General features: G+C 30.0%; 1 pseudogene; it reads right to left on the reverse strand.

The window, feature by feature from the left end:
- Nucleotides 1-1,516: 1,516 nt before the first annotated feature.
- On the reverse strand, nt 1,517-1,611 carry LOC129312229 (U6 spliceosomal RNA; annotated as a pseudogene).
- Between the last annotated feature and the right edge of the window lie 17,103 nt (nt 1,612-18,714).

Consider the following 18,714-nt stretch of genomic DNA (forward strand, 5'->3'; position numbering starts at 1 on the left):
TATTGAATATTAAAATATTTAATATTTTAATAATATTTATTAAATTTTATTTTAACAAGACTTTAGAGTGCTCAACGCTTCTAGAAAAAGACCTTAAGGTACTCATCACTCTTAAAAAAAATTTAAGGGTAAATTAGCATCATAAGACATGAACAAATTTACATGTCACTGTGTATGGGCCCACGAACATGTCATATCAGTAAAAAATAAAAAAATTAATGACTAACTAACGGAAGGGATTTTTTGCTCCTTAAAAAAATAGTTCAAAAATAAAATTATCTCACTTATCAATATAAGGTACCCAACACTCTTTAAAAAAATTTTAGGGTAAAAATGTATCTAAACCTTTTTTTTTTTCCTTATTTGTATTAGTGGATCTTTTTCTATAATTTTTTTGATTTTTTTATTATTTTCTAATCAACTAACTATCAAAATTAACTTTTATTAATAGCAAGAATTATATTGCATAATTTTTAAAAATTGCTATTGCATAAAAAATGATTTCAAGGTCTCATGCGTTTGTAGAATTATAATTTGGGAAGAAAACTACCCTTTAACCCTTGAATTAACAACACATTTAAATCAAGTGTTAGTGCGCTTTAGCCACCACCGCAACAGCGGATGAGTCCGTAATCGCAGGCACTTCCCTTCCACCAACTCAATCAAAACATTTAAATAATTTGTTTGGTCATGATTTATTTATTTACTTATTAATTATTAATTAATAGCACCACCATTCGCACATGTGGAGTTGAAATATTTAAAGGAAGAAATTTTTTTTAGGGATCAAATAATGTCAAACCGAAAAGGCAGCGAATTTAAGAAAAAGGGCTCGGATGTCAAACCAAAAGGCGAAAAGGCAAGAGTTTCAGTTTTTATGGTGCCATGAGTTTAACTCATGGTTAAATGTGATAATTAAATAGAAATTTTATATATATATATATATATATATAATATCTAACACTTATATATATATATATATATATATAATAAATTTACATTATTTTGATTATGTCAAAAGATCGGACACATGTTACATGACTATAAATTAACCTTGTAAGTTATAATTTTATAACTTATTAAATATAGATGTATCTTAGTTAAATATTTATGAGTAGTAAGGTTAAAAGTATCTATATTTTATTAGAATATAAAAGAAATTTCACACCTATTTTTTGGCCAACAAAAAAATCTTATATTTAAAGATTAGAAGATAGATCATAAATTTTTATTACACTACTAGACTTTTTTTGGGCAAAATTACACTACTAGGCTTTGATTATTTACGTTACATGATAAATTATAAGATGCATGTTATTACTGCTATAACCTATGGCTGTATAGTAATTTTCTGTATTTACATATAATATAAAAATAATAAAAAGTTGCATTATGTATAAAATATGAATAGTACAGGAACAACTCATATTAGACTTGTAATAAAGGCCTTTATTTAATCTCACTTTATGTTTTATATTGATAATGATATTGACAATAATGCTCATTGTCCTTTTTTAAAAAAAAAAAAGATTTTTGCATGTCATCCTTGCACTGAAGGCATGCTGATTTTCCATGTATCATTCCAATTTTACCTAATGTCCTTGATGGGACTTCTCTTAAGCCAATCACTTTGCTTCTTATATTTTGTATGCCACACGTGTTTGTATTTGCTTCTTTTTTTAGGGTTAGTTAAGTAATATTAGTATTCGATACATCTTGTTCTTGATTCTTGTTCAATCGATTCGGCAATTCCCACAACAGAAAGATGTTTTGGCCCAAGTAATAATATCATTCTAAATAACATAAAGGAAAATTATAATAAAATTTTTTTAAAATATATAAATAATAATTTGATCTTCAAAATGTTATAATTTCACTAAAATTTTTAGAGACTTTTCTATCATTAATGAATTTATATAAATAATTAAATTATTTTTATTAAAAATAAAATAATTTACAAGTTTTGTTTAAATAATTACAACTTTCTTCTTATATTCGTAACAATAAAACAATAAATCAACAATTTAATATATAAAATTATAATTTATTATTGCATTGTTGTGAATATAAAAAAAATTGTGCTTATTTAAACAAAATTAATGAATAATTTTATTTTTAATAAAGATAATTTGATCATTTATATAAATTCATTAATAATAAAAAAGTCATAAAAAATTCAATAAAATTAGAGATTAAATAGTTATTTTTTTATTTTAAAGGGATGTTATTGTAATTTTTTCCTAACATAATCTGTCAATATAGACAATTAGTTGATAATATAAAACTTTGTTATTTTAAACTGTATCCGTTGCTATTGAATGATGTGATGTTCTGCCACTTGATTGCCTTTTTTTGAATGTTCCTAGCGACTTCAAACTTTTTGTTCCCATTTAATGGTGGGAATTAGGAAAGCTACGGTCCTTTGACCAAAAACAACAATAATAGTTTTAATGCTAATACTAATAACAATTTATTAAGTGTTAGATGGAAGGTCTGATTAATATTTGATGTTATATATTTGAAATAAAATATTATTATCATTTTTGGGACCCACATATATATACGTAATATACAAACAAGATAAATATGATATATATATATATATATATATGTATGTAGCGATTTCTTATTACCGTTTTTTTATAAGGCCTTGTTACAACTTCACACAGACGCGGAAATTTTGTTCAAGTTTGGTAATTTTATTAAATTTATCAACAATTTGAATCGGTTTAGAAATTATCCGGAGAAAACTAATCTATAAGTCCTTCTAGTTTTCATCAATTTTGAATTACTTCCTCAATTAAAAAACATAAAATATTTTTTAAAGAGTTGAATGTTAAAAAATGTAAGATATTTTTAGGCTTTTGAGGTGTAATCATTGTCTTTTTTTTTTCAAAAGTACCTCTATTGATAATGACTTTATATTTATTGTAGGGTGTTTAATAGGATTAAATATGAAAAGATAGAGTTAGTTGTAAAGTAGGTAACTACTTTATTGGAGGTGAGATTCGGTTAAAAATGTCTTACATTTTTGAATGAAGGGAGTAAGTATTGTTATTTTATTTTATTTTATTTTAATTAAATATTTATAATTTAATTGATTAAATATATTAGTCCCACAGGTTAAAATTATGAAGGAATGATTTGTTCAAACAAAACACTTGTAAAATTTATAAGTCAAAAAGAAAAAAATGTATCAAACACAACGTTTATATTTTCATTTATTTATGAAAATTCTAATTATATAAAAAGTTATATAAAAAAACATAACCTAATTATATAAATTTTGAATTATAAAATTATTTAATTAATTTTAAATCTATATAATATTTAAATAAAAAATATAAAATTTGTTAATTCTATTTTTTTAAAGAAAAGTCTGAGGATTTTAACACTTAAATATTAACATATTTAATTAATCAAATCATAAGAGGTTGATTAAAATAAAATAAATTATAGAGATAATTCAAAATTAAATCAAACTATAAAGAACTATATAAGGACATGTGGTTTAATTTTCTCAATTATCATTAATCCCTTTTTTACTGAATTAATCCCTGTTTGGCGGTTTCTATAATTATTGGTTTAGTTTTATTTGAAAAAGCAACGGTGAGTACGCTCAAGCTCGAAGCTCCGAGATCGGATCAGTTTTTGCTTTCTTTTCTTTTCTTTTTATTTATTTATTTATTTTGTCTCCTTTTGGGGGAGGCCATTTGCAATCGCCGCCATGTAATGCGTATGGGCGTTCTTGTCTGATGAGTAATTTCCCAAATAATTTGTGAATAAATTATAGAAAAATATTTTGAGGAATCATCACAGTCTCTTTTTCATTTGTTTAGCTGGAACTGAGGGGAGGACATGAAAAATTTTAATATATTTTGGGTCCTTTATTTGGTTAAAGAAAATGAAAGAGACCATTTTTCTCTTCTTATTCGGTTAAAGCAAAATAGAAGAAAGGAAAAAAAAAATTAATAATCTTTTCTTCATCTCCTCTCTATCCAACCAAACAATATAAGTGGACAAATTTTGTTAATTTTATCAAGCTTTGTCAAGATATAGTTTGATTTTACGTAGGGATGTTCACGGACTATGACAAGACAAAATTAGGACACTCATATCGTGTCTTATTTTTTTTAAAAAAAGATTGAAACTAAATTTTTGTATTGTGCCTCTTTCCATTATGCTAGAAATTGGGACGGGATTAGGACGAGATCGGGATATCTTGCCATCTCGATAAATCAGACAATGTGAGAGAAAGGTTTCAATAATAACATGTATTAAAATTTTAAATCAAAAAAGTTATTTAGTTTAAAATTAAAACAACAAGAGTATAGAAATCACAATAATTTAAAGTTAATTATTTAATTACATCAATCACAACTACAAGTATATAACATTATGATAGCAATTATAAGTGATATCTAAGTTATAAGAGTAACAACAATAGACAAGTCAAGCACAATATTAAGTCATTATTTTTCTTTTTTAGTTGAGATATGATAAGCTAATTATTCTTTTGAAAATAAAGCAGGAAATACGACATGAACAAAAGTTATTAAATAGATTGATATAATAATAAATAGTGTTAATATATAAAAATATATTACCATATACTATTTACTCTGTATCATTAAAATCATCAATATAAAAAACTTAGCTTTAAATAAGTATTGCACTTATTGAAATTATAATTGATATAATTAATATAAGTATAAATTATATTAACATAATTAATATATTTAATGTATATTTTTAAAATAAAAATAATATATATATATATATATAATATTAGGGACAGGATGGGATGTTACAAGGACAATCCTATGTCCCACCCAAAACTCCTTTTGCATGCTGTCTCAATTGTTCTTAAGTCAGGATGAGACCCGTCCTGATATGATTTGAATGGAATCGGGCCAATCAAAACGGATATAAGTTGAACATCCTTAGTTTCATGAACTATCTCTGTACAATATACCCCTCCAATCTTCTTTATAAATTATTTTACCAATCTCATTAATGCTGATGCAAAAAAAAAAAGTAAAATGAATAGTATGTAAATCCCAAATGTGTTTCTATATAATAAATTTAAAAAGTGATGGTATGTTACCTTTTTAGGTTAATAAGCAATTTGAATCCTAAAGTCTAGAAATTATTTAAATCCTAAACTATTAAAATATGTATTTTAAATTTTAAATAATTAAATTTGGGATAATTTTGTCTCAACCGTTAAATTTAGACAAAAGTCTATTAAATTAGGGTGTAATGTGTAATTTTTATCAAATGAGGATGTGTGAGAGGGAGAGTAAAATTTGGTGTAAATAGCACATTAGGTCGCAATTTAATTGACATTTATTAATATTTAATGACAAAGGTGAAATTATTCCAACTTTAATTAATTAAGATATAAAATACATCTTTTAAAAATTTATAGTTTAAATTATTTCTGAACTTAGAGTTCATGATTCAAATTGTATAGTAATTTTATTTTTTTTCTTATAAAAGATAATTATTAAAAATATCTTTTAAGTATTATATAAAAAATCACGCGTAATTTGTAAAGTAATACAAATGAATAAATAGGAGCCGAAGGAGTAGTTTTCAAAATGAAATTTTATCCTCGGTTGATTAAAGATGATCCTGGACTCAAAAGAATAGAATTATTAATTATTATTATCTTTTTCTCCCTTCGCAATAAAAAATTAAAAAAATCTCATTTGTCAGAGAAGATTTTGTCCTCGTCAGACGTCAAATTTGAATTATCTCTTTTCCCAAAAAACAAAGTTTTTTTTTTTAATCATTGTGGTTTTCAAATGAACGACAAATTGACCACATACTTTGAATTGAAAGGTAGTCATAATTACTCCTTCCTCCTTCCTTGCAAATCATTTTTACTAATGTCATCTATGTCAATGTAAAAAATATATAAAAAATAAGGGTGTGTAAAATTTTAAATATATTTTTATATAATAATTAAAAAAATAATATTATATTATTTTTTATAAAAAATAATTTTAAAAATAATTTTAAAATATTATTTAAAAAGCTACACCGTAATTTATAAATAAAATTAAATAAACTTTTTAAATTGTATCTTATAAATAAGATTGTAAAAAATATTAATCAATTAAAAATTAAATATTAAATAATAAATAGTCTTTTATGAGCTTATCCACAGTTCCACACAGCTCATCCCAAGTTCCCAACCACCTCTCAAGTCCCCCAACCCTTAATTTGAGTGCCTTCGCATTCAATACACACTGAGGGCTCATCAGACTCTTAACCTTTCATTTCATTCTAAAATAATATTTATCATTCATTTAAATTAATTTTAAAATATTTTTAATTTAATATTATATTTATTAAAAGAAATCTAGTAAAATAAATATAAATTTTTTAATAAATTTGTTGACTATCAATTTAACTAGTACAGGTTTAATCTAAACAATTTAATTTAATATTAAAAATTTTATAATTTAATTATTTAAATAGACTTTAAACGATTCAAATATAATTTAAATGACACAATTTATTATTAAAAAATTTATAAATTTTACAAATTATTTATTTAAATGTATTTTAAACAGTACATATTTAATATTAAAATTTTTATATTTTTATAATAATAAATTTAATATTAAAAATATTTAAAAATTAATTTAAATGAACTATGAAAATCATTTAATCAGCATTCTATGCAAGTGATGAGCACTGAATGACGTGAGCTGTAAAAAGGCAGGGCATGACTCCACATGCAAGGAGTCTTATTCTTATAAGTTAAAAGTTGAAACTTCAAAGGTTATTAAACTTATAAGTTTAAATAAATTTGTAATAGAAATATAAATTTATATCACAAACTCAAATTATAAATTTATAAGAATTTATCTTTATAAACAAATAATTATTGAAATATAAATTTAATTTAATTTAAATATATTAAAAATATAAATAATTAAAATTAAAGTCATCTACATTGATAAATTATCATATACAAGATATGAAAATTTTAAAATAGGAGAACTTATTTTTGGTATTTTTTTTTTTTAATATTATTTTTTGCATTTTAAGTTTTTTTCTTTAAACTAATCTTATAACTTTTACAAACTGAATTTTTCATAGTATATACTTAATTTATTCAACTCAAAAAAAAAATTGACCAGCTTAACAAGTTTAACCAAGTTTATATCTAATCTGAGTTTATGAATTAGTTGATATGATTTTATAAATTAGAAATGTAAAAGCAGTAAACTCAAAAATAAACTCATGAGTTTAATTAAGTTTATATCTAGTTTAAATTTATGAATGAATTGACATAATTTTATAAGTTAGAAATATAAAAATATTAAACTCGTAAAATCAATTTGAGAGTTTGACAACTATGGATCAAACACATAATATATAATTTTTAAAAATTTTCATTTTTTTCAAATTCGACCTTAATGTTGATAAGGCTTGGATTTGGGTCTAAAACTCGCATATCTTTTTGTGTATGTTTTTAATTTAAAACTCAAAGTATGATAATACATATATAAACTCAAAAGGATTAAAATTAAATGACTAAAATACTGTATTAAGATTTAAAGTCTAAAAAGAATAATAAAATATAAAATATAAATGATCTAAATTATTATCATCCACAATATAAATATTTGCAGTCCACAATATTATATTCCACAAATAACGTGAAAGCCAAGACAAAATGAAGCAAAACAGCATTTCCAACCAAACAACCTAATCAAATACAATCGGACACGGAGATTACATCCAATTTAAAAGCTCAATTATATATCCAAGACATCAATTCAACAATTGGACGGAAGTAACAAAAAACCAATTCTTAAGTCCAAAGAGGCGTAAAAGCCATTAATGCTTGTTTGTGCCTGATCACAATTTTTACAGACTTATCCGGTTAGGGCTCAAAAATCCTCTTATGCTAGATTTTAACATTTTTCGAAGTCCTACTCTCTAGTAATCAAAACTAGATTGGACGTTAGACTAAAAATGCTATTGTTTATGATTCACATAGTTCAACTGGTTGGACCTATGGTCAAATTGATGATATAATAATTAAATTTAAAATATTATATATAATATAAATATTAAATATAACTCTGCCTATGTTTATAGCCAGTCCCAAGTCGGGGTAAAAGAGAAGGGTTGTGTTAGGCCATCAATAGCCAATGTAAAACTTTGTTGAATCTATCATGAACATAGACAATAGACGTTATAATGCTAATGCTAGATCATTGCTGTAACGCACTGCATGGCTTGAGTGCAGTGATAAGTGAGTTAGAGCCGTTGTATTGGTATCCTGATGTAGTGTTAAATAAGCAAGGGCTACCACGTCATTCTGGATGTGCGCGGCTAAAGAAGTTAGTCCATGAGAGCAATATTAGATTTGGTACTTGGAATATTGGGACATTGAATTGTAAATCTATAGAGGTTGTAGGGGTTATGATTCAAAGGAAAATAATATCTTATGCCTGCAAGAAACAAAATTGCGTGCAAAAGAAGCTAAAGATATTCAAAGTTTCAAACTTTGGTATACAGGAAAAGTAAGCACACGCAATAGAGTAGGTATCATTATTGATAAGGAGTGAAAGAAGAATGTTGTAGAAGTTAGCAGAATTGGAGACAAAATTATTTCCTTAAAAATGATAGTTAGACGTGAAACTATTAATATTGTTAACACTTATGTGCCTCAAGTCGGGACAGAAGCTAGTCTTAAGGAATTATTTTGGGAGGACTTGGAGGGTTGATTCAACACATACCATAGAGTGAAAAGATTTTTATTGGAGGAGATTTTAATGGGCATGTAGGGAGGGAGGTTGGTCAGTATGCGAGGGTGCATGGTGGTTTTGGTTTTGGAGAGCTAAACAATGAAGGGAAAACTTTTCTTGATTTTTCGTTGGCATATGATTTTAAAATTGCCAACACTTGTTTCAAAAAGAGAGATGAGTATCTCATCACTTTCAAAAGTGGAGTCTCAAAGTCAGAGATTGATTTTCTTTAAGTTAGAAACACAGATAGAAGATTTTGTAAAAATTGCAAGGTGATTCCTGGGGATACTATAATGACACAACATAGGGTTCTTGTCCTTGATGTGTGTATCATGAGTAAAACTCAAAAACACTAATAAGTAGTAGTAATAAAGATTAGGTGGTGGAAATTAAAAGATGAGAAGCAGGATATTTTTCAAGCGGAATCTTTTGGATAAAGAAATTTAGAAATCTCATGGAAATGCTAACAGCTTATGGGGGAATATGACTAAAAAGATAATGAAGGTTGCAAAACTAATTTTAGGAGTATCAAAAGGTTTTGGTCCAAGAGATCAAGAGTCTTGGTAGTGGAATAATAGTGTATAGGACAAAATCAAATATAAGAAGAATTTTTTTAAAGCCATACATTTGTGTAACAATGAGGAAAATTGAGAAAGGTACCATATGGCTAAGAAGGAAACTAAGAGAGATATGAGTGAAGCTCGTTCTAAAACTTTTGAAGAATTTTATAAGAGCCTTGAGACAAAGGAAGGAAAATAAAATATTTATAAGATTGCTAAGAGTAAGAAAAGAAAATTAAGAGATCTAAAACAGGTAAGGTGTATAAAAGATGAAAAGGGAAGAATTTTAGTTACAAATGATGAAATTAAAAACAGACGGGAAACTTACTTTTTAAAACTTTTTAATGATAGAGAGGGTTTGTCTAGTAACATGAAGGATTTAATAATTCGTGAAGAAGAACAAAATTTGTGATTCTATGGAATAATATGTGATAAAAGGTAAAGGAAGTTTTTAAGAAAATGGCAAATGGTAGAGTCAATGGACTTGATTGTATACCTATTGAAGTGTGGAAATGTTTAGGTGAAGAAGAAGGAGTGAGATGGTTAACTAAGTTATTTAATGTAATTTTATGGTCCAAGAAAATGCTTGATGACTGGAGAAGAAGTACATTAATTCCTATTTATAAAAATAAAGGAGATATTCAGAATTGTACTAACTATAAAGGGATTAAACTCATGAGTCACACAATGAAATTGTGAGAGAAAGTAATTAAGTGTAAGTTGAGATTGGAGACAAGTATTTTTGAGAATCAGTTTGGTTTTATGCTAGGTAGATCGACTATAGAAGCGATTTATCTGCTAAGAGGATTAATAAAAAAGTATCATTGCAAAGATAAAGATTTACACATAGTTTTCATTGATTTGAAAAAAGTCTATGACCATATACTAAGAGATGTGCTTTGAAAAGTCTTAGAAAAGAAAGGAGTACAAATTATTTATATTAAAGTTATATAAGATATATATGAGGGGGTAAAAACTAGAATAAGAACGTCTAGTGGTCAAACAAAAGACTTGCCTATAAAGATTAGACTATATCGGGGATCATCTTTGAGTCCTTAACTATTTAACTTAGTCCTAAATGTTTTGATGGAACATATTCAAGGAAAAATTCTCAAATGTATGCTCTTTGCAGATGATATAGTTCTTATAGTAGAGGTAGGAGAAGAGATTAATTGTAAACTTAAATTATGGAGGAGGACATTAGAGTCGAAAAGTTTTCATCTGAGTAGGAGCAAGAGGAAATATTTATATTATAAATTTGGTAAGAGACTAGTCAATAATAATTTGAAAGTGAAATTAGGAGATCAAATTATACTTCAAGTGAAAAAGTTTAAATATTTGGGAGCATTATCCAAAATGATGGCGAAATCAATGTGGATATTTTACATAAGATTCAAGCTAGGTGGTTTAATTTAAAAAAAACTGAAAGAGTTATTTGCGACCGTAAGGTGCCTAATAAACTTAAAAGAAAGTTTTACCGTACTGCTATCAAACAGGCTATGTTATATGGTAATGAATACTGGGCTCTAACGTCACAAGAGCATAATGTTGGAGTAGTAAAGATGAGAATGTTACGACGGATGTACGAACATACACATAAAGATAAAATTTAAAATAAGCACATTCGTAAAAAAGTGAGGGTAGCACCTATTGAAGAAAAATAATAAAAAATCATTTGAGATGTTTTAAACATATACAAAGAAGACTGCAGGAGACATCTGTGAGAAGAGTGAAACATATAACTTTGAACCCTGTTAAGAGGGGTAGAGGAAGGTCTAAGAGAACACTCTTGAAAGTTGTTGAACTTTATCTCTAAGAGAACACTCTTGAAAGTTGTTGAACGTAATCTCTAAGAGAACACTCTTGAAAATTATTGAATGTAATCTCTTAATTAATAATATTTCTAAAAGCTTGGTAAATAATAGAGCACAATAACATTTTGCAATCCATATAGCCGATCTCACCTAGTAGGATAAAGACTTCTTGTTGTTGTATATATAATATAAATATAAGAAATTGTAATATTCACCTCCTTTTAATTCTATAATTAAATTCAAGTCCCAAGTAATTAGGAAATGAGATTATAATAATCATCAAAATTTAAAATTTTCATTGGTTAATAAATTGGGGATCCCAAGTTTATAAAAGTAAAAAAAAATCATTTTCAAGTCTTGAAATTAGACAAATCAGAGTTCACATTTATATAGAAGCAAGGGATCATTGCATAAGTGAGTACATTTGTTTCAGAATTTGAAACAAGAGAAATTCTAAAAAATTTTAAGGCGTGTGCTGTAGCTTATTGAACGTGGTCTGCGATGTGTTCACCTTTGTGACACGCACTACAGCTCGTGATACCATGCACCGCGACACAATTGCACAAATTTTGACAGTGAATTTTGCTGTCAATTTTGACAGCATTAAGGCTAACTTCTAACATGTCCCTACTCTCCATCTAATGTCTAAATGATGCAAACTAGGTGTCTACAGAAAGCTCTTTCTAGGCTCTAATTAATGGCATTAGTCTTAGACTCAATTCTACTTGAAACAAAAATTGGACACCCTTTTTAGAACTTACACTTTTACAACAGATTTCACAATTTCAAGTGTCTAAACTAAATACCAAGGACTAATAGCCACCAACACCAATATGATCACATACAAATCATCAAGACCAACTTGTGCAATGCATCATAACATAAGGAATATTTTCAAATTAAATTTTTACTACTCAACTCCTTAAACTCAAAAATATAGAAAGAGAGAGTTTACCACAATTTTCATCAAGTTCTCCTAAGTCTTCACATAATATACTCTACTCTCACTTGCATTAGTATTTTGGCCCTATCACCATAACACATAATCATCAACTCCCTCTCTAGGGCCCAAAATATCATTACAATTTACATTTCACATAATGCAAGTAAGTAACAAAAGAGAATCCTAATTTGCAATTGAAATTGTCATACACATAAGTTTACTCAAAATAAGGAAGCACAAGGGATTGTGATCCTAAGCCTCTAGGTATTTCCCTCTGTCCACACCTCTTGAACTATTTTTTGTAATATTGAAGATAATGAGATGAGTATAACTATTTAGTAACAAAGGTTTAATTAACTCGTACTAATGCATATCAATTAGTTTAAATGCAAGTAGCAGTTAATGTTAATACTTTAACTCATGTGAAACAATTGAAATTAGATAGTCACAATTCCACTCGCATAATAGCATTTACTTGGGAAACCATGCTTTTTATCATTTTTTAAAATAAAGAGAGTTTGTCACACAAATCATTGATAAATATATTGGCAGAAATTAAGACTCAACTCAAGATGTCATCATTATGGACTCAATATAGACATCAAGTGCCTTTACTCACTATATGCATGATCATACCTCCCTTATATCCTCCTTATTCCTCTAAAATGAAACCGCTGGCTATAACTCAATGGGATAGTCTATATTCCTTGACTTCCTTAGCCTAAACACTTGTGAGGGTATTATCCAACCAAGGTGTAACATCCTAAGTTTTTTCATTAGTAATTATAAGTATTTTCAAGGGTAATTTAGTCAATTTAGATGAATTATTATTTAGTAAGGCTTATGGAGACTAATATAATTTTTGAATCCTTGGATAGCCTTAGAAGAGGACTAGGTTGAGGTTCAAGTGGGCTATATCACGGAAGGGAGTTTGAAATTTTATAGGGTTTTCTATGCCATGTGTCGCGGTGGACGAGTCAATACGCAATAAAGCACGTGTAAAATTTGCACTCATCAGATCAGGAATCAAACTCGAAAGATAGAAGAGAAAAAGAGAGATAATGAGAGAGTGACGGAGAAGAGCTTATGGTCTTCTAGGGCATGATCCCTAAGCTACTTTAAGGGTATTTGGAGCTTGATTCACATTGGGTAAGTTGTACATTCCCTCTTCTCCCTCTTTTATGTGAACATCTGAATATTTGGGGTAATAGGGGCTTTGATTTCGGTTCTCTTAGGTTTAGACTAAACCCATTAGTTTATTTAAGATCTTGGAGAGTTAAATCAAGCTTCTAACCTTAAGTTTATGAGTTAAATTAAGCTTTTAACCTTAATCTTCTAACCTTAAGGGATTCATCCCTTTATTCCATCCGCTGCGATAGGTACGGCTTGCACCGTGGCAGATGGACCAGATAAGGGCAAAATGACTTGTTTTAGTCTATTTTGAAGTGAATTGATTTTCATGCTTCTGTATTTTTTTTGATCAATTTTTATGATGGTTTGAGCTTAAACAATATTTTAAAAAGGATTTTCTTGGGATCCTAATGTTTTAACTAATTATCTTCAAACCCTTGAGTTGTGATAACTTCTTTAAAGGATTTTATTGAATCCTAATTATCACAATAATGTGTGAGTGTTGTCCTGATAATGTTAAGGTGGACATTATAATTTGGTATTAGTTTCAAGAGTTTTGAGATTGGTATTTGTGGTTGTTGTCTTTGGTAATTTTATTATTGCATTCATGTCTAGAAGTTGGTATATATATTCATTACATTTATCTTCCCTTTATATAGTTATCTCATTTAACACTTACTCTTCGTGTGGCTACTTCCATCCTTAGGAGGGGAGAAAGGATGGCAAGAAGAAGAACCACTAGAACTGCTATGGGTGGTAACCCATCTAATACAGATATGATACTAGAGACTATTAAGCTATCACCAGAGAATCATACTCCAGTTGGTCAAAACTTGAAACAACCAAGGAATGAGTCGTAGGGTAACGAGGCCTTGCTATTAGAGATAAGGAATTTGATGCAAGAAATACGTAATTCGGTGTAGGGATAAGGTGCACCGAGGAACGATAGGGCAAGAGGAGACAGTAGGATAATTGAGAATGAAGAAGAGATGTATGAACAAGAAGATGAAGTTTATAAAGAGAGTACACCTAAGCAATTTGGAGTTATAGGTGGTAGTAGTTCACAGAATTTTATGGATCAAGCATGGAAGAATTTCTCACAGCTTTATCCGCTTACCTTTAATAGAACAATGAAGGAGGGCAAAGCTAAAAAATAGATCAAAAGAATTGAGACAATATTTGAAGTGGTGCCATGCTCAGAGGAGCAGAAGGTGACTTTGGCCTCAGCGTTGCTTGTAAAAGAGGCTAAATATTAGTGGAAGTCAGTGAGACTGATGGGTGGAGTCAAGTGGACATGAGATGAATTTAAAGTGAGGTTTTTTAACTTCTACTTCCTAGTGGCCTTTAGAGCAAAAAAAGAGGCTGAGTTCTATGAATTTAAGTAAGGAAATCTTGATGAAGAAACTTGTATTGCCAAGTTCAAACAATTGTCAAAGTACTCTACCTATCTCATAAGGAATGATGACTCAAAATAGAAGGTTGAGAGGTTACTTGAGAAGATGAAGCCTGAGTACCAATGGCAGTTGGCCTTGTTTGAGATCATATCTTATGATGAGATATGCAATAAGTTGAGAATAGCTGTGAGAAGGGGCAGAGAGGTAGAGACTGAGAAGAGAAGGGATAGACAAGGCAGATTCTCACAGTCACTTAGCCCTACCGGTGGAGTTAGCAAGAGATCTGGTTTTAGCTTTGGTAGTTCTGGGAGCTTTGGGAAGAAGAAGACCTTTTAAAGGGGATCACAGTTCTGAGGTTCCTTCCAGAGGAGTAGTAGACTAAGGAATAGAGTGGTGCACAACTATCTCAGCAGGCTTCCATAATGCCAGTGCCTACTCTTAGTATAGCCGAACCCCTCCATGCTCAAAGTGTAAGAGATATCATGTGGGAAAGTATTTTGTTTGCTTCAAGTGTGGTAGGTTGGGGCACACAGCCAAATATTCTAAAGAGGGTAGAGTGGGTACCACAGAGCAAAGATCGATTGTTCTTGGGAGAGTATTTACATTGTCCCAGGAAGAGGCAAGTATGTCTCCAAATTTCATTAGAGGTAAAATCTCACTGCACAACTATGATATAGATGCTTTGTTTGATTCGGGTACTACCCATTCCTACATTTTTGATGACTGTGTATTAAGGTTAAAATTTTCTGTGCATGCCTTGCCATATGTGATTAATGTGTCTACGTTAGTGGGAATTTCTGTAAGAATCGACCGTGCTTGTCTAGGTGTTGATTTGAGTTTTGAAAATAGATCAACTATTATTGACTTGATCTGTCTGCCTATGATCAAGATTGATGTTGTAGTGGGTATGGACTGGTTATCAATAAATAATATGACACTAGATTGTGCAAGAAAGATAATATCCTTACCAGTGTACACTGCACCTACAGTAAAAACCAGTTAGTCAAGATTATTATCTATAATGCAAGTAGAAAAGTGCATTCAACAAGGTTTTCAGGCATATATGGTGTTCTTTTTCGTTCATGCTGCTTATGATAAAGGAATTGAGAGAATTGGAGTGATGAATGAATTTTCCAAAGTATTCTCAGAAGAAGTGTCTAGATTATCACCTGAGTGAGAGGTGAAATTTTCTATTGACCTTGTATCTAGAATAGAACCCATAGCGAAAGCTCCTTATTGAATGTTTCCATTAGAGTTGGCAGAGCTAAAGAAACAATTAGAGGAATTACTAGAAAAAGGGTTCATAAGATTGAATGTGTCCTCGTGGGGATCATCGGTGTTATTTGTGAAGAAAAAGGATGGTAGTATGAGGCTTTGCATTGACTACAGATAGTTGAACAAAGTGCCAGTCAAAAACAAGTATCCTTTGCCTAAGATTGATGATTTGCTAGATCAGTTGGTTGGAGCTATAATGTTTTTAAAGATTGACTTGAGATCAGGCTACCATCAGTTGCGAGTTAGGGCCAAGGATGTACCAAAGACTGCCTTTCATATTAGATATAGTCATCATGAGTTTCTAGTGATGCCGTTTGGATTGACAAATGCTTTGACAATGCTTATGGACTACATGAACAGAATCTTTCATCCTTATCTAGATAAGTTTGAGGTAGTATTCATTGATGATATTCTAATTTACTCAAGAGATGAGGAAGAGCATGCAAAGCATCTTTGTACTATCCTGTAACTTTTAAAGGACAATAATTTATATGCTAAACTCAGCAAATATGAGTTTTGGCTAAGGGAAGTGAGATTCTGTAGTCATGTGGTGTTGACAGATGGAATTACCATGGATCCACACAAGGTAGATACTGTATTGAAATGGAAACTGCCTTCCTCAATGACAGAGATTAGAAGTTTCTTGGGATTGGCAGGCTACTATCGACGATTTGTTTAGGGATTTTCACAAATTACTTCTTCTTTAACTAAGTTGACCCGAAAGGATCAGCCGTATATGTGGACCGATAAATGTGAATCAGCATTTCAAGAGGTGAAGAAAAAATTGACATCTGCTCTAATTATTTTTATTCCTACTCCTCGATTGTTGTATGTGGTTTACACGGATACATCATTGAAAGGTTTAGGGTGTGTTTTAATGCAAGATAAGCGAGTTATTGCATATGCCTCAAGACAATTGTGACCGCATGAGGAGAATTACCAGATTCATGATCTGGAGTTAGTGGCAGTGGTTTTTGCCTTAAAAATTTAGCGATATTATCTTTACGGGTCTACGTTTGAAGTATTTAGTGATCACAAAAGTTTAAAGTACCTAGTGGATTAAAAGGAACTGAACATAAGGCAATGCAGATGGATGGAATTTCTCAAGGACTACAACTTTGAGATTAAGTACCATTCAGGTAAAGCCAATATAGTGGCAGACATGTTAAGTATGAAAACAGTGCATGTTGCTCATATGATGGTTTAAGAGCATCAATTACTTGAGACTTTCTTAGATACTCAAATGAAAGCACCATAGATGAAGTTGTACAATGTGCATTCTACGGTCATAACTAATAAATTTTGGAAAGAGTTGTGAATTGCTTAATTTGAGGACGAGTATCTACTCGGGATCCATGAGGATGTTGAAGAGGGGAGACCAATAAAGTTCGGATTCAATGATGATGGATATGTGACTTATCAGGATCAAATTTATGTGCCAAGTGATGAGGAGATAAGAAAGATGATCCTAGAGGAAGCACACCGTAGTGAGTATACTATTCACCCTAGTGTCACCAAGATGTATTAGGATATTAAGTAGATGTGGTAGTGGCCAGGAATGAAGAAAGATGTGACAGAGTTTGTGATTAGGTGTTTGACGTGTCAAAAGGTTAAGATTGAGCACTAAAGGCCTGGTGGTGTGTTATAACCACTAAAGATCCTAGAGTGAAAGTGGGATAGCATATCAATAGGCTTCATTACTGGATTGCCTGAAACTCCAACGGGCTATGATGCAATATGGGTGATTGTGGATCGGTTGATAAAGTCAATACATTTCTTAGCAGTGAAGACTACTTATTCACTTGAGAAGTACGCCGAGGTCTATGTAAATGAAATAGTGAGACTTCATGAGTGTCAAAGGACATTATCTCTAACCATGATTTAAGGTTCACATCAAACTTCTGGAGAGAGTTGCAGAGAGCAATAGGTGCTCAGTTGAAATTTAGCACAGTATATCATCCATAGACGAATGGCCAGACTGAGAGGACTATTTAAATGCTTGAGGATATGTTGCGAGCTTATGCCTTAGAGTTGAGAGGTAGTTGGGAAACACTCTACCATTAGTGAAATTTTCTTACAATAACAGTTTTCATTCTAGCATTAGAATGGCTCCGTATGAGGCATTATATGGAAGAAGATATTGATTGCCTCTATATTAGACAGAATTGAGTGAGAAAAGTTGTTGGGTCTGGATTTGTTGGACCAAACCACCCAAAAGATCTAATTGATTAAACAAAAATTATTAACAGCTCAAAGTCGACAAAAGAGCTACACGGATCAGCGTAAAAGACTGTTAGAATTTTTGGTTGGTGATTATGTGTTTTTGAGGGTCACGCTAATGACTGGCATTGGCAGATCGATTAAGGCTAAGAAATTGACTCCCATGTTTATGAGTCCCTTTGAGATTTTAGAGAAGTTGGCACCTGCTGCCTATCGGATTGCCTTACTACCGAGTTTATCGGGTGTACATGACGTGTTCCATGTGAGTCAGCTCAAGAAATATCAACTCAATCTTTCTTATATTATTGACTCAAAAGAGGTGGAACTCCAAGAAAACTTAACCTATCGAGCTGAACCAGAGCAGATTGTATATATGAAAGATCGACAATTAAGAAACAAAACCATTCGGTTGGTTAAGGTCTTTTAGAATGATATGACTCCTAGCGATGCGACTTGGGAGACTGAGGATAAAATGAGGCAATTATATTCCCAATTATTTACACAGGTATGTATTTGAACAAGATTCTAATTTTTGAAGGCAAAATTCCTAAAAGGAAGGGAGAATTGTAACATCCTAAGTTTTCCCATTAGTAATTATCA

The sequence above is a fragment of the Prosopis cineraria genome, unplaced genomic scaffold, assembly GCF_029017545.1.
Source record: "Prosopis cineraria cultivar Desert tree isolate PC_DT_omini unplaced genomic scaffold, ASM2901754v1 PC5, whole genome shotgun sequence".
Lineage (NCBI taxonomy): Eukaryota > Viridiplantae > Streptophyta > Magnoliopsida > Fabales > Fabaceae > Prosopis > Prosopis cineraria.